The sequence below is a fragment of the Callithrix jacchus genome, chromosome 22 (assembly GCF_049354715.1).
Source record: "Callithrix jacchus isolate 240 chromosome 22, calJac240_pri, whole genome shotgun sequence".
Taxonomy (NCBI): Eukaryota; Metazoa; Chordata; class Mammalia; order Primates; family Cebidae; genus Callithrix; species Callithrix jacchus.
Window position 1 is genome coordinate 6,576,399 of NC_133523.1, and position 14,479 is coordinate 6,590,877.

General features: G+C 43.2%; 1 pseudogene across 1 annotated transcript; it reads left to right on the forward strand.

The window, feature by feature from the left end:
* Window positions 1-1,545: 1,545 nt before the first annotated feature.
* On the forward strand, window positions 1,546-11,265 carry LOC144580831 (small ribosomal subunit protein uS14 pseudogene; annotated as a pseudogene). The gene is made up of 2 exons (XR_013531023.1): window positions 1,546-5,893; window positions 6,487-11,265. The product of XR_013531023.1 is annotated as a small ribosomal subunit protein uS14 pseudogene (transcript).
* Window positions 11,266-14,479: the final 3,214 nt, after the last annotated feature.

The window sequence follows — 14,479 nt, forward strand, 5'->3', positions numbered from 1 at the left end:
GTCCAAATACATGTCTAGCAATTCTCTCCTAGTCTTGATTTTATTACATGTATGAAACATGGTCTTACTATGCCTAATGTTAACACCTTCCTTTTTCTGTTTCCTACTTATTTATTATCATACTTTAGATTGTGGGGCACATGTGCAGATCATGCAAGATTGTTGCATAGGTACATTCATGGCAAGGTTGGTTTGCTGCCTTCTGACACTTACACCTGACATTTCTCCCAAGGTTATTCCTCCCCACCCTCCCTCCCCTAGCCAGCCCCAACAGACCCCAGTGTGTGATGCTCCCCTCTCTGTGTACACGTGTTCTCAATTTTCAACACCTAAGAATGAGAACATGTGGTGTTTGCTTTTCTATTCTTGTGTCAGTTTGCTGAGAATGATGGTTTCCAGGTTCATCCATGTCCCTACAAAGGACACGAACTCATCATTTTTTATGGCTGCATAGTATTCCATGGTGTATATGTGCCACATTTTCTTTGTCCAGTCTGTCATTGATGGACATTTGCGTTTGTTCCAGGTCTTCGCTAGTAAATGCAATAAATTATTCAAATAGTCACATAGATATGACTGTAGAGCTGAGCAGGTAATCAGCTCCTCCATGTACTCAAAGTGTTTGTTGCACATCTTTTAAATGACAACTGAAAGAGGGGTTAAGCTTGCCATTGTCAGCTGTACTGAAGTGAAAACTGGCTGAATGTGAAATTGAAATGCCTAAACCAAAAGGACGTCTCTGAAATTCTATGTGCTCATAGCCCAATTCTGTGTGCGATAGATTGCACCATGGGGTGTAAGAGTTCCCCATCTTTATGCATAGTCTCTCCCATGCTGGCCCTAATCTTGGCCATGTGACTGGCTTTGGCCAATGAAACAACAGCTAACAGGATGCAAAAAAAAAAAAAAACTAGCCTGCTGGAGTGTAAGAGGCTGTGTGGAAGAAACCAAGGCTTGATAGCCAATCATTCATCACTTTGGTTGTCAATCTGCCAGTCACCACATGTGTGAGTAAGGCATGTCAGATCATCCATTCAACCAGCATACCCACCACAACACATGAATGAAACCAGCCCAGATCTGAAGAAATGTCCACAGAATCATGAACTAAATGAAATACTTTTTAAGCAAAAAAAAAAAAAATTTCAGTGGGTAGGGGATGGTTTGTTATACACCCAAGGCCAACTGATAAACTTCCCGAGGTGTGCTGGAAGGAATTATTTGCACTCATGTTGTCAGATATCATGGTTTTTCTTTTTTAGAGCCCAGGCTGGAGTGCAGTGCCATGATCCTGGCTCACTGCAACCTCTGCCTCCCAGGTTCAAGCAATTCTTCTCCCTCAGCCTCCCGAGTAGCTGGGACTACAGGCACACACCGCCACACCCAGCTAATTTTTGTATTATTAGTAGAGACAGTTTCACCCTATTGGCCAGGCTGGTCTCGAACTCCTGACCTCATGATGTGCCCCCCTCAGCCTTCAAAGTGCTGGGATTACAGGTGTGAGCCACCGTGCACAGCTGGATTCATCTTTAAAGAGCAAGAACAGCCTTTTACCTCGTTGCCTTTCTGAGAGCAAGATGGGTCACCAGCAGCTCTACTGGAGCCACCTGCAAAAATTCAGCCAGGGTTCTTGCTCTTGTTGAGTCTGTTCAAACTGGCACTGTTTGATCCGGAAATTTGGTCTCAATATGTGCCGCCAGTGTTTCCGTCAGTATGCGAAGGATATAGGTTTCATTAAGTTGGACTAAATGATCTTCAAAGGATTATCCAAGGCATCTACCATGAAAAACCATGATAGTTCTTTGTACATAAAATAAACATTTTTAAAAACCAAAAAAAAAAAAAAAAAAAAAAAAAAGAGCAAGAACACCACACTCAACCAGACATGGTATTATTTAACTTTACCTCCCAGCCACAGCTAATCGAAACATGGATTGGTCCATGTGGCAAACAACAACTTATGAGATGGCCAAGAAGATAAGTCTACCTTAGAACAGTTATGTATATTGAACATTGACTGACGAATCTATTCAGTCTGAGTCTCTCTTGGGGAATCTGAGTAAGTCCCAGATAGGGACACAGACAGCAGCATGACTCATGAGTCAATAAATAAATTAAGAAGCAACAAAAGCAGAAGCCATCGGATAGGAGACTCCATTGGCAACCTTCCTCTCCAGTCTCTACGTTGAATATCTCACCTTGCCTTGGTAAAGCAGTGTGGTACACCGTCACCATTATCTGTCGCCATCACAGAAACCAGCCCATTTCAAAAACCAACGGAGTAAATGTTCAGCCTAGGAACAGGTTGATACGGTATAGTCACTTCTCAAACTTCAACAAGCATTTGGCAGAGCACTTTGGGCAATTGTGAAAAACACCTGCTCTCCATCCTTCTGCAACTGGCTCTGTGCATTGAGAGGTTTCCCTGTACGTTCTGCATCACGAGGCATTTGTGTGCTCTCCTGTGAAACTGGATTTGACCAGTGTTAGCCCTGGAAGAAGAAAAGAGAGCTGGAGCAGCAAGAGATGACAGTGTTTATTTCTCCAGCTTCCTCTTCCCTGCAGGCATTGCACCTGTGGGCAGTGGTTGAGTTTTTCTGCTGAATTCTAAAGCTTTTTCCAGTTCTTATAAATGCTCCCTCCCTTCATGCCTTCAAGCCAGTGAGTGGTAAGAGGTCACCCACATGGCTAATCCCAGATGCCCCACCATCCTCTGTTGATTTCCCTTAGTCCTTCCCCCATCAAAATAAATAGTCCTTTCATTGAATTCTGATTTAACTCATCTCAGTGGGTAGCTGCTTCTTCCTACGTCACCAATGAATACACACTTTGGTCCTGATTCTGCTTATTCTAACTTTCCTATCAACTGTCATAGAAGAGAAAACTCTTATTTCAAGAAAAGAAGAAAATATCATTCTTTGACCAACATGTGGAACTGCAGCACAAAACACAAATAACAGTTCCTCCTTTGCCAGTCATTTAAAAGGAATTGTTTCTCCACAAACTTCCCATGCCTTGAAATAGTGGTACTCAGTATGTGAATTGACTGGAAACATGGCACAGGTGGTCCACCTGGAAAAAATGGGATATAGGAATCAGTTAGAGCTTAGAGTCTGTGCTCTATCAGAATGGCAGCCCACCACCATGTCTGGCTAATTTTTGTATTTTTAGTAGAGATGGGGTTTCTCCATGTTGGTCAGACTGGTCTCGAACTCCTGACCTCAGGTGATCCTCTCACCTCAGCCTCCCAAAGTGCTGGGATTACAGGCATGAGCCGCTATGCCCAGCCAATATATCCATTTTTGCTCTCCAAAGATATTGGTATTATAGGCAGATAAGTGGCTAGGCTTGGAGGAGTCAATGGGAGACATCCACCCTACTTAGGTATTCATTATTGTTTATTCGGTCTCCCCACCCCACCCATTAGAATCTAAGTCTTTTGAAAAGAAGGACAATGTATATCTTCTTTAGTATCATAGCCAAAAGTCATAGAGAGTAGACGCTTGTGAAATATACATGGGATGAATGAATGATTGTGTACAAAAATCTCTCTAAGCCTATTTGGTTTGCTCACCTATGTTTCATGGTAACTGGGCTAGGCCAGAGGTAGTACTTAGGCACTTTTGTTAATCAATTGGGATACACCCTTACAACACTTATGAAACTCCTACCTGCATACATGGTTGATATACTTGCAGGATTTGAGACGTTTTCACTGCAAGGAAGAGAGAAGACAGAATAGTAGAAAGGATTTGTGGCTTCAGCCGGCTTAAGTTACAGGGCACTCTTAAAAGAAGGGTTGGTCCCAGCACTTTGGGAGACTGAGGCAGGTGGATCATGAGGTCAGGAGTTTGACACTAGCCTGACCAACATGGCGAAACCCCCGTCTCTACTAAAAATACAAAAATTAGCTGGGTGTGGTGGTGCATGCCTGTAACCCCAGCTACTCAAAAGGCGGAGGCAGGAAAATTGCTTGAACCTGGGAGGCAGAGGTTGCAGTGAGCCAAGATCATACCACTGCATTCCAGCCTGGGCCACAGAGTAAGAAGACTCCATCTCAAAAAAAAAAAAAAAGAAAAGAAAAAGAAGGGATGGGAGGAAAGGTGTTGCAGCTGTGCTCCAGCTCTGTGGCCTTGGGCCCCAGGAGACAATGGCAGCATTCTTGGGACTTCACCTGGCCATGGATGAAGAATCATCTGCCCTGTGATTTTTAATGGGGCAGACAACAGAGGAAGGCATTTGGGGGACTTTGATGAGGACATCAAAGTAAAGGAAGATGGAAGATGTGCATCTTGAGCAGGTACCAGATACTACTTCAGCAACACCCACACATGGTTACAGAGGAATTTTTCTGAAAGATGGGGAAGAAGAAGAATGACAACCTGAGATCTTATGGTCAAAAAGCAAAACACATGAATTCAGACAATTGTCTTGGGAAGCCTGGTTCTGTAGTGTAGGCAGGTGAAGCTTGAAGGTTCCATATTTTATATAAAATGGATAATATTATCAAAGCTGAGAATTATTAATGAAATAATGCAACAAAAACAATGATACAACAACAATTGAATATTGATTATAAAAATTTGGGCGGTAAATATGGCAAGCACTATGATAGAATTTCAAAACAGAAGACATGCCCTTTCCCAAGGTAAGCATTAAATATGTCACTGTTTGACACTTCTCATATTACATTTTTTTAGAGACAGAATGCTTGTTCCCAGGTGCCACAAGGAAAAATTAGCATTCAGACAAAAAGATTTCTCAGCAAGGCAATTTTACTTTCTGCACAAAGGAGGCTCCCATTAGCCATCTTGCCATAAGAGTACAATGAATAAAGGAAAGGCAGGCATATTTATTCCTTATGCATTGGGTCTTTACTGCTGTGTCTGATCTCCATTGGTTGGAGACAGACCTCACAATCTAAACCAAACCCGATTGGCTAACAACTTAAAACTTTTCTAAATAGGTAAAGACAATGGGGAACAAAGGAAAAGTGGAGGCCGGGTGCAGTGGCTCATGCCTGTAATCCTAGCACTTTGGGAAGCCAAGGTGGGTGGATCACCTGAGGTCAGAAGTTCAAGACCAGCCTGGCCATCCTGGTGAAACCCCATCTTTTAAAAAAAAAAAAGACCGGGCGCGGTGGCTCATGCATATAATTCCAGCACTTTGGGAGGCCGAGGCGGGTGGATCACGAGGTCAGGAGATTGAGACCATCCTGGTCAACAAGGTGAAACCCCATCTCTACTAAAAATACAAAAATTAGCTGGGCATGGTGGCACACGTCTGTAGTCCCAGCTACTCAGGAGGCTGAGGCAGGAGAATTGCTTGAACCCAGGAGGCGGAGGTTGCAGTGAGCCAAGATCGCGCCATTGCACTCCAGCCTGGGTAACAAGAGCGAAACTCCACCTCAAAAAAAAAAAAGAAAAGAAAAAAGGAAATATAGGCTGCAAGCTGGGACATGCCTGTGAGCACGTCCAGCACAGATATCTTGGTTAAAGTACAAGGACATAGAATGCACTTATACCCTTATATCTAACAGCTACGTAGGATAGGGCTTAACAGTTACTAGCAAAAAGCAAGAAGGCTTTGAAGAAAGTCTTTAAAAGAAGCTATTATTTCTAACATTTATTATTATTCTTCTTTAACAGGAAGGGAAACTTTGAAGAGGAACTTTTTACTTTATGCAAATTTAAAAACACTTTATTTAAGTTATATTTGGAAGTATAAAAACTATTGCATTCCAGACTCAAAAAGTAGAGTGGTCATGGAAAACTATCTTAACTCTTTTAGGAAGAGGAAGGCTTACTGGATTGTCTACAAAGCTTGAAGCATCATTTGAAACAAGAATCTTTTTAATGCAGTTCAAAGTCTCATTATAATGAGCCTTAATCAAGTATGTACGTGATTCATACAACTTTCTTTTCTGTATTTAATGGTCATGGAGAGAGGAGTCCACTCTGTGGTGGTCTGCACTCCAACCCCCCATTAGTCCCCATTTTCCTCTCCAGAAGCTGGTGACACACCACCCCTCCATTGTGGGGGCAACACATAGGCAATTATTGCCTAATGCAGGCATGAGAAAGGCTGGGTCCCTTAACTCAAAGTGGGACCAACCCTGAGGTGGGACCACACTTTAGCTCTTCCCTGGGCTCTGGCTGCTGTTGCTTCCAGCTGAGACCACGGCCTTGCTCTCCACCTTCCCAAACCCTGATTCTCTCAATACACCGTGGGCCCCACAATCCCCATCTCAGGCTCTGCTTTTAGGGCACCTGGCCTACATCACATATTGCCATTTTAGAAACAGTAACATCAGTAATAGAATCAGCACGGTTATTGTTACTAGAAACTTAAACCACAGGATTTGATATGGGTGATTCTGCAAAAAGATGACATTATTTATAAAACCAAGAGTGGTCACTTTGGGAGACAGAATGTCGGAATAATGTTCTGTTGCTGTGCAGTAACTTGTCACACTCTCTTTTCCAGATGTATTTGTTCAACAAGCATCATCAACCCAATCAGTGACCCCAGTCTCCTGCTGGGTAATACGCTTACCGAGATAAAGCAGACAAGAAACTCATCTGATTATGACCCAACATGCTGAGTGTTACAGATAAAAGATCAGTAATAACTTTGGCACAACGAAACAGAAATGTTAAGTCAGGAGGTAACTGGATGACTTAAAACTGATGATGGAAAGCTTTGCTGTGAGTGAAAATTAAATAAACTTCAAATTACCTGGGTACAGTGGCTCACACCTGTAATCCCAACACTCTGGGAGGCTGAGGTGGGTGGATCACTTGAGGTCAGGAGTTTGAGACCAGCCTGGCCAACATGGTGAAACTCCATCTCTACTTGTAATACAAAAAAATAGCCGGGCACGGTGGCAGGCGCCTGTAATCCCAGCAACTCGGGAGGCTGAGGCCTGAGAATTGCTTGAACCTGGGAGGTAGAGGTTGCTATGAGCTGACATTGCACCGTTGCACTCCAGCCTGGCGACAGAATGAAACTGTGTCTCAATAAATAAATAAACAAACTTTAAATTACTATCTTTTCTCTTAGAGATAGAGACGGTCTTGCTCTGTTGCCCAGGCTAGAATGAAATGGCATGATCATGGCTCATGCAGCCTTGACATCCTGGGCTCAAGCAATTCTCCCACCTCAGCCTCCCAAGTAGCTGGGATCATAGGTGTCCACCACCATACCTGACTACTTTTTTTTTTTTGGTAGAGACAGAGTTTTGTCATGTTCCCTGGGCTGGTTGTGAACTCCTGGCTCAAACGATCCTCCCTCCCAATCATTCATCACTTTGGTTGCCAGTCACCACAAGTGTGAGTAAAGCATGTCAGATCATCCATTTAGCCAGCACACTTGGACTCCCAGAGTGCTGGAATTATAGGTGTGAGCCACTGTGCCTGGCCAAAGTACTATATTTCTAAGGATGTAGTTTTTACAGTTTGGGAATGTTTGGGCAGCTTCTGTATAGTCATAAATGTTTTTCTTCAATCAGACAATAAGAGAGACATAGAAGCTTCTTTCCAGTGATAATGCACTACTGATTTTAAAAGCACTCCTATAGTAAGTGTTTAAGTTATAGCTTGAAGATGTTTGTCGCAGTGTTGTATACAGTAGTGAAAAGTCGGAAATGACACAAGCTCATGTTCAATACGCTATGACACAGGTACACCAGAGATCACCAGACAGCCATCCACAAACAAGTTCTAAAAGGGTTAATGAGTTGAAAAGATATTCATATTTTGACAAACAGAAAAAAGAAATACAAATATTTCAATATATATAATACATATATAGTTAGTTAATGGTTCTTTTTTTCCCCCAGAAGTTGATTTTGAAGATATTATTGATGAATTTACTTCCATTAAAACCAGGAAAGCGCTGGGCATGGTGGTGTGCACCTGTAATCCCACATACTCGGAAGGCTGAAGTGGGAGAATGGCTTGATCCCAGGAGGTCAAGGCTGCAGTGAGCCAAGATGGCGCCACTACATTCCAGCCTGGGAAACAGTAAGAATCTGACTCCAAAAATAATTAAAAAGTTATTTTAAAATCTTACAAAAATTTAAACACAAACAGGAAATTAAAATTTTAATAATTTTGATTTGGGGATACATAAAACACTTAAACAATGTTTTAAATTCTAATATACTTTCCAGTTTTTCAATATTTTTTCAGCTAATGTTTTGGGATGCAAAGCATGTTGTACATGGTCAGTAAATCTTTCATGAGTGAATGGATCTGTGTTTTCTTGCACAACATAAATTATTCAGATTATAAGAAGGCAAACTTATTTCATGTTGTATTTATGGGATTAGAGAACCATGCAGTTTATACTGTGTCTCCTCCCTCCCTCTAGTGGAGATGAATGAGAGACCACAGGGGTAAAAGAATGGCAAGTGTAGTTTGATGATAGTAAGAAATCTAACTCCCTGGCCAGGCGCGGTGGCTCACGCCTGTAATCCCAGCACTTTGGGAAGCCAAGGTAGTCAGACCACTTGAGGTCAGGAGTTCGAGACCAGCCTGGCTAACATGGTGAAACCCCCGTCTCTACCAAAAATAATGATTTTTAATCCGTAACAATTGTGCAAATTTATGACGTACAGGTGGAATTTTGATACATGCATACAATATGTAATAATTGAATTGTTGATGGTCATAATGTGACCTCTGTTTGTCTCCTTAGTTTAAACGAATTTAAACAAGAGACACATAGCAAAGGAGATGCAGCAGTGGGTAGCCTATTGCAAAGGAAAAGGAATATTTTGAAAGTTAACAGACAGGGCCCAGTGGCTCACACCTGTAATTCCAGCACTTTGGGAGGCTGAGGAGGGCGGATCACCTGAGGTCAGAAGTTTGAGACCAGCCTGGCCAACATAGTGAAATCCTGTCTCTACTAAAAAATACAAAAATTAGTTTGGCACCTGTAATCCCAGCTACTCAGGTGGTTGAGGCAGGAGAATCACTTGAACCCAGGAGGTGCGGGTTGCAGTGAGCTGAGATCGTGCCATTTCTCTCCAGCCTGGGAGACAGAGCAAGACTCCAACTCAAAAACCAACAAATAATAATAATTAATTCTTCACCAGACAGTCAAATGACCTATGCTTAATGCTTTCCAGTGACAGGAAGTCATCCCCAAAGCAGCCTGTTTGATATAGACAGATAATAGATAGTTAGGGCCAGACGCAGCAGCTCACACCTATAATCCCAGCACTTTGGGAGGCTGAGGGGGGCAGACCACCTGAGGTCAGGGGTTCCAGACCAGCCTGGCCAACATGGTGAAACCCCCATCTCTGCTAAAAATACAAAAATTAGTCGTGTGTGGTGGTGCATGCCTATAATCCCAGCTACTTGGGAGGCTGAGTCAGGAGAATAGCTTGAACCCAAGAGACAGAGGTTGAAGTGAGCTGAGTCGTGCCACTGCACTCCAGCCTGGGCAGCAAAGCTAAATTCCATCTCAAAAAAAAAAAAAAAAAAAGATGGATAGATAGATCTATTTATTTACCTAATTGTATTTTTTTAGAACCAGTTTAGATTTATAGAAATATTGAGGTGATAGTACAAAGGATTTTCATATATTTGGCACACAGGGTCTGCTTTTTTTTTTTTTTTTTGAGACAGAGTCTCGCTGTGTCACCCAGCTGGAGCGCAGTGGTGCAACCTTAGCTCACTGCAACCTCCACCCTCCGAGTTCAAGTGATTCTCCTTCCTCAGCCTCCCGAGTAGCTGGAGAGGCATGCACCACCAAACCCAGCTAATTTTGTATTTTTAGTAGAGAAAGGGTTTTGCTATGTTGACCAGGCTAGTCCTGAACTCCTGACCTCAGGTGATCCATCCCCCGTCAGCCTCGCCAGTTTTCTTTTCCTTTAGTGCTGTTTGTTTTTGAGATAGGGTCTCACTCTGTCACCCAGGCTGGAGTGCAGAGGCACAATTACAGCTCACTGCAGCCTTAAACTCTTGGGCTCAAGTGATCCTTCCCGCTCAGCCTCCTCAGTAGCTGGGACTACAGGCACGTACCACCACACCTAGCTAATTTTTTTTTTTTTTGGTAGAGATGATCTTGCCATGTTACCCAGGCTAGTCTTGAACTCTTGCCTCAAGCAGTCCTCCTAACTTAGCCTCCCAAAGTGCTAGGATTACAGGCATTAGCCACAGCACCCACCACCTTGTTCTGTTCTTTGAGAGCGACACAGAATGATGTACTCATCCTTCAGATATTTGAAAACATCTAACAACCTATCATTTCAGCATTTTCTTTCCTGGATCCGCTACATGGTTTCTTCAATTCCTCTAAGTGTGGTAGATTTTTAAGTTTTTGTGTCTCCTGGATCCAACACAGTTGTCACTATTTCCATGAAGTGCTGTAGAAATTGACCAGCTCATTCCCTTCTTCTCTCTATCCTGTGACCGTTTTAGGAACAAGGATACTGTTCCTAAGGCAGATGAACAGATTCTTACAGGAGCTCAATACAGTAATGACGAAAGAAGGAAGACAAAAAGGAGAAAAAGAAAAGGAAGGAACCACTTAAATAATATTTATGAAATCTTGATCCTTTTTATCCTGCTATGCCATGGACAAATGCTGATTCTTTCTTTAAAAAGTCTATATGGGCCGAATGCAGGGGCTTATGCCTGTAATCCCAGCATTTGGGGAGGCCAAGGTGGGAGGATCGCTTGAGCCCAGCAATTTGAGACCAGCCTGGGCAACATAGCGAGATCCCATCTCTAAAAAAAAATAATAATAATACAAAAATTAGCTGGGCCTGGTGGTGAGTGCCTGTAGTCCCAGCCACTCCAGAGGCTAAGATGGGAAGATGGCTTGAGCCCAGGAGAGGGAGGCTGCAGAGAGCTGTGATCATGCCACTACATTCCAGCCTGGGCGACAGAGCAACATCCTGTCTTGAAAAAAATAAATTATAATACAAATGAAAATTCTCTGTGTTTTAATGACTAAATATAAATGTCTCAAAGTGGGACACACACTAAAATATGGGACATGAAATATTTCATATATACCGCTAATAAAAATTATTTACTGTTTATGAGAAATTCATATTTAACTGGCCATCTGGGATTTTTCTTTGCTCCACATCTGGCAGCTGCAGGGGGTGGAACACAAGGAGATGCCGGCTAGTCTGCATCTTGAACCTGAGCCACCACATCGTCCACTTCATACATCATGGAAAAAACAATGATACAAACAGGATTCGAAATATAGAGTCACTTAAAATGGACGGTCACGTCTAATACATATGCCAGAACCATGATTTTGGGTATGAAGAAGTATATAGTTTTCATGCATGGGAAATGAGTATTCTATTTGCTCCCGTTAACAAAGATTAAACAAAATATTTCAATAATATGAATTTGGGCTGGGCGCGGTGGCTCACGCCTGTAAGCCTAGCACTTTGGGAGGCCGAGGTGGGTGGATCACGAGGTCAAGAGATTGAGACCATCCTGGTCAATATGGTGAAACCCTGTCTCGACTAAAAATACAAAAAATTAGCTGGGCACGGTGGCGCGTGCCTGTAGTCCCAGCTACTCAGGAGGCTGAGGGAGGAGAATTGCCTGAACCCAGGAGGCGGAGGTTGCGGTGAGCCGAGATTGCGCCATTGCACTCCAGCCTGGGCAACAAGAGCGAAACTCCGTCTCAAATAATAATAATAATTATATGAATTTGGAGGGAAGCCTGCCCCAAGTCTTTCATTTATAGGTTCACATATGCCTTCAATAAACACTACCTGGGGAAAAAAAGTCTATTTTTTACATTTTATTTTTATTTATTTATTGAGAGAGTCTTGCTCTGTCACCCGGACTGGAGTGCAGTGGGTGATCTCAGCTCACTGCAACCTCCGCCTCCTGGGTTCAAGTGATTCTCCTTCCTCAGCCTCCCGAATAGCTGCGATTACAGGAGCCCACCACCATGCCTGGCTAATTTTTGTATTTTTAGTAGAGATGGGGTTTTGCCGTGTTGGCCAGTCTGGTCTCGAACTCCTGACCTCAGGTGATCCACTCACCTCGACCTCCCAAAGTGTTGGGATTACAGGCATGAGCCACCACACCTGGCCTATTTTTTACATGTTAAATCAGGCAATTATAAAATATCAAACATCTATATTCCAATCACCCAGAATGGACAATTACTGACATTTTGTTATATTCACTTTGAGTCTTTTTTTTTTTTTTCTGATACAGGCTTGCTCTGTTACCCAGGCTAGAGTGCAGTGGCACAATCTCAGCTCACTGCAACCTCTGCCTCTCAGGTTCAAGCAATTTTCCTGCCTCAGCCTCCCAAGTAACTGGGATTACAGGCGTGCACCACCACTCCCAGCTAATTTTTGTATTTTTAGTAGGCTGGGTTTCACCATATTGGCTAGGCTGGTCTCCACCTCCTGACCTTGTGGATCCACAAGCCTCAATCTCCCAAAGTGCTCACTTTGAGTCTTTTAAAAATAACAGTTTACAAACAAGTAGTCTCGTTGGCTCCCCAGACAGTCCAGTTTCTCTCCTCCATGTTTCCCAGAGCAGGCAAGGATCATTATTTATTTGGTGTCTATACTTCTACTCTGAATTTCATACATGTACATTATATACATCCAAACACATATTAATAACATCTAAGCATATATTCATGTGCAAAGCACATTGCCTAGCACTGTTTAGTGAGTTTACATTTTTACATATATACAAAACACATGTGCTTATTATGTTTGATCCTAATTTTTGGTTAAATTGTTCTTTAAAGATGAGTGCAGCTGGGTGTGGTGGCTCACGCCTGAAATCCCAGCACTTTGGGAGACTGAGGCGGGCAGATCACCTGGAGTCAGGAGTTTGAGACCAGCCTGGCCAAGAGGGTGAAGCCCTATCTCTACTAAAAATACAAAATTAGCCGAGCATGGTGGCGGGTGCCTGTAATCCTGGCTACTTGGGAGGCTGAGGCAGAAGAATCGCTTGAACCCAGGAGGCAGAGGTTGCAGTGAGCCTAGATTACACCACTGCACTCCAGCCTGGGTGACAGATCCACAATCCATCTCAAAAAAAAAAAAGATGAATCCTCTGCTGCTGGGTACCAAGTACCAGCTTGGCTGGAGAGACCCCCACCCAGGCAACACTGAAGGAACTGAGAGGCAGACACCCAGATGGAATGGCAAAGTGGGACTATCCGAGGGGCCAGCAGCCTTCCAAGCTGAGAACTTCAGGGACTAACAGCATTCCAGGCTGAAGACCCTGAGCAAATTCGGATCCACGTATTTACTCTCTTCTGAACAGGTGATTATTATTAACAAACGGATTCTGTATTTTCTCATAACTCAAAAATTTACCAAGTAGGCAGCTGTTACCCACTTACCACTAATCACAGACAAACTAAAAGGTGTTCTCCACGAGGGAGCCACGGGGGCAGGGGCAGATATCGCAAAGAATTGTTGTAACCAGTGTGTGATATTTATACATTGTCCTGCCACTTTGGAATGCCTGAAGTGGTTTTCCACTTGGGGTGGGGGGGGCAGCTGGGTTTTTCTTGCCATAGTTCTTCCCAGGAAACAATATATTCTATCACACACTTAGCGTTCATCAATATTCATCTCAACAGCTGGGAATCTAATTCCCTATATTATAATTCATAGCCAAACACATAGCGATTACTTGTTTGCACCCAGCGTTCTAACTACAGGAAGGGAATGGGGGAAGTGGGTTTTTGTAAAAGCATGCGCTGAGGCGCACACCCCCCCACAGAGCTAAGCAATCTAGTCTGAGAGATAATACCCATCCTTGTCCAAGTAATGAGGAACAACCGGATAGCACATAATTGAAGCACCACATTTGATGATGTAGATCATTTAAGAAACATGGGAGGCCGGGTGCGGTGGCTCACACCTGTAATCGCAGCACTTTGGGAGGCTGAGGCGGGCAGATCACTAGGTCAGGAGTTCAAGACCAGCCTGATCAACATGGTCTCTACTAAAAATACAAAAATTAGCCAGGCGTGGTGGTACATGCCTGTAATCCCAGCTACTCAGGAGGCTGAGGTAGGAGAATAGTTTGAACCTGGGATGCCGAGGTTGCAGTGAGCTGAGATCATGCCATTGTAATTCAGCCTGGGTGATAGAGCAAGACTTTGTCTCAGAAAAAAAAGAAAATCCACATAAAACTTCTGACTTCCCTAAAACTTAACTAATAGTTGCCTATTGACCAGAAGTTTTCCCAAATATATGCTTGATTAGCACATATTTTGTATGCCATGTGTGTTATATACTATATTTGTAAAATAAAGCAAGCTAGAAAAAAGAAAATCATAAGGGCTAGTTGCGGTGGCTCACGACTGTAATCCCAACACTTTGGGAGGCCAAGGAGGGAGGATCACCTTAGGTCAGAAGTTTGAGACCAGCCTGGCCAACATGGTGAAATCCCATCTCTACTAAAGATACAAAAATTAGCCAAGCATGGTGGCAGGTGCCTGTAACCCA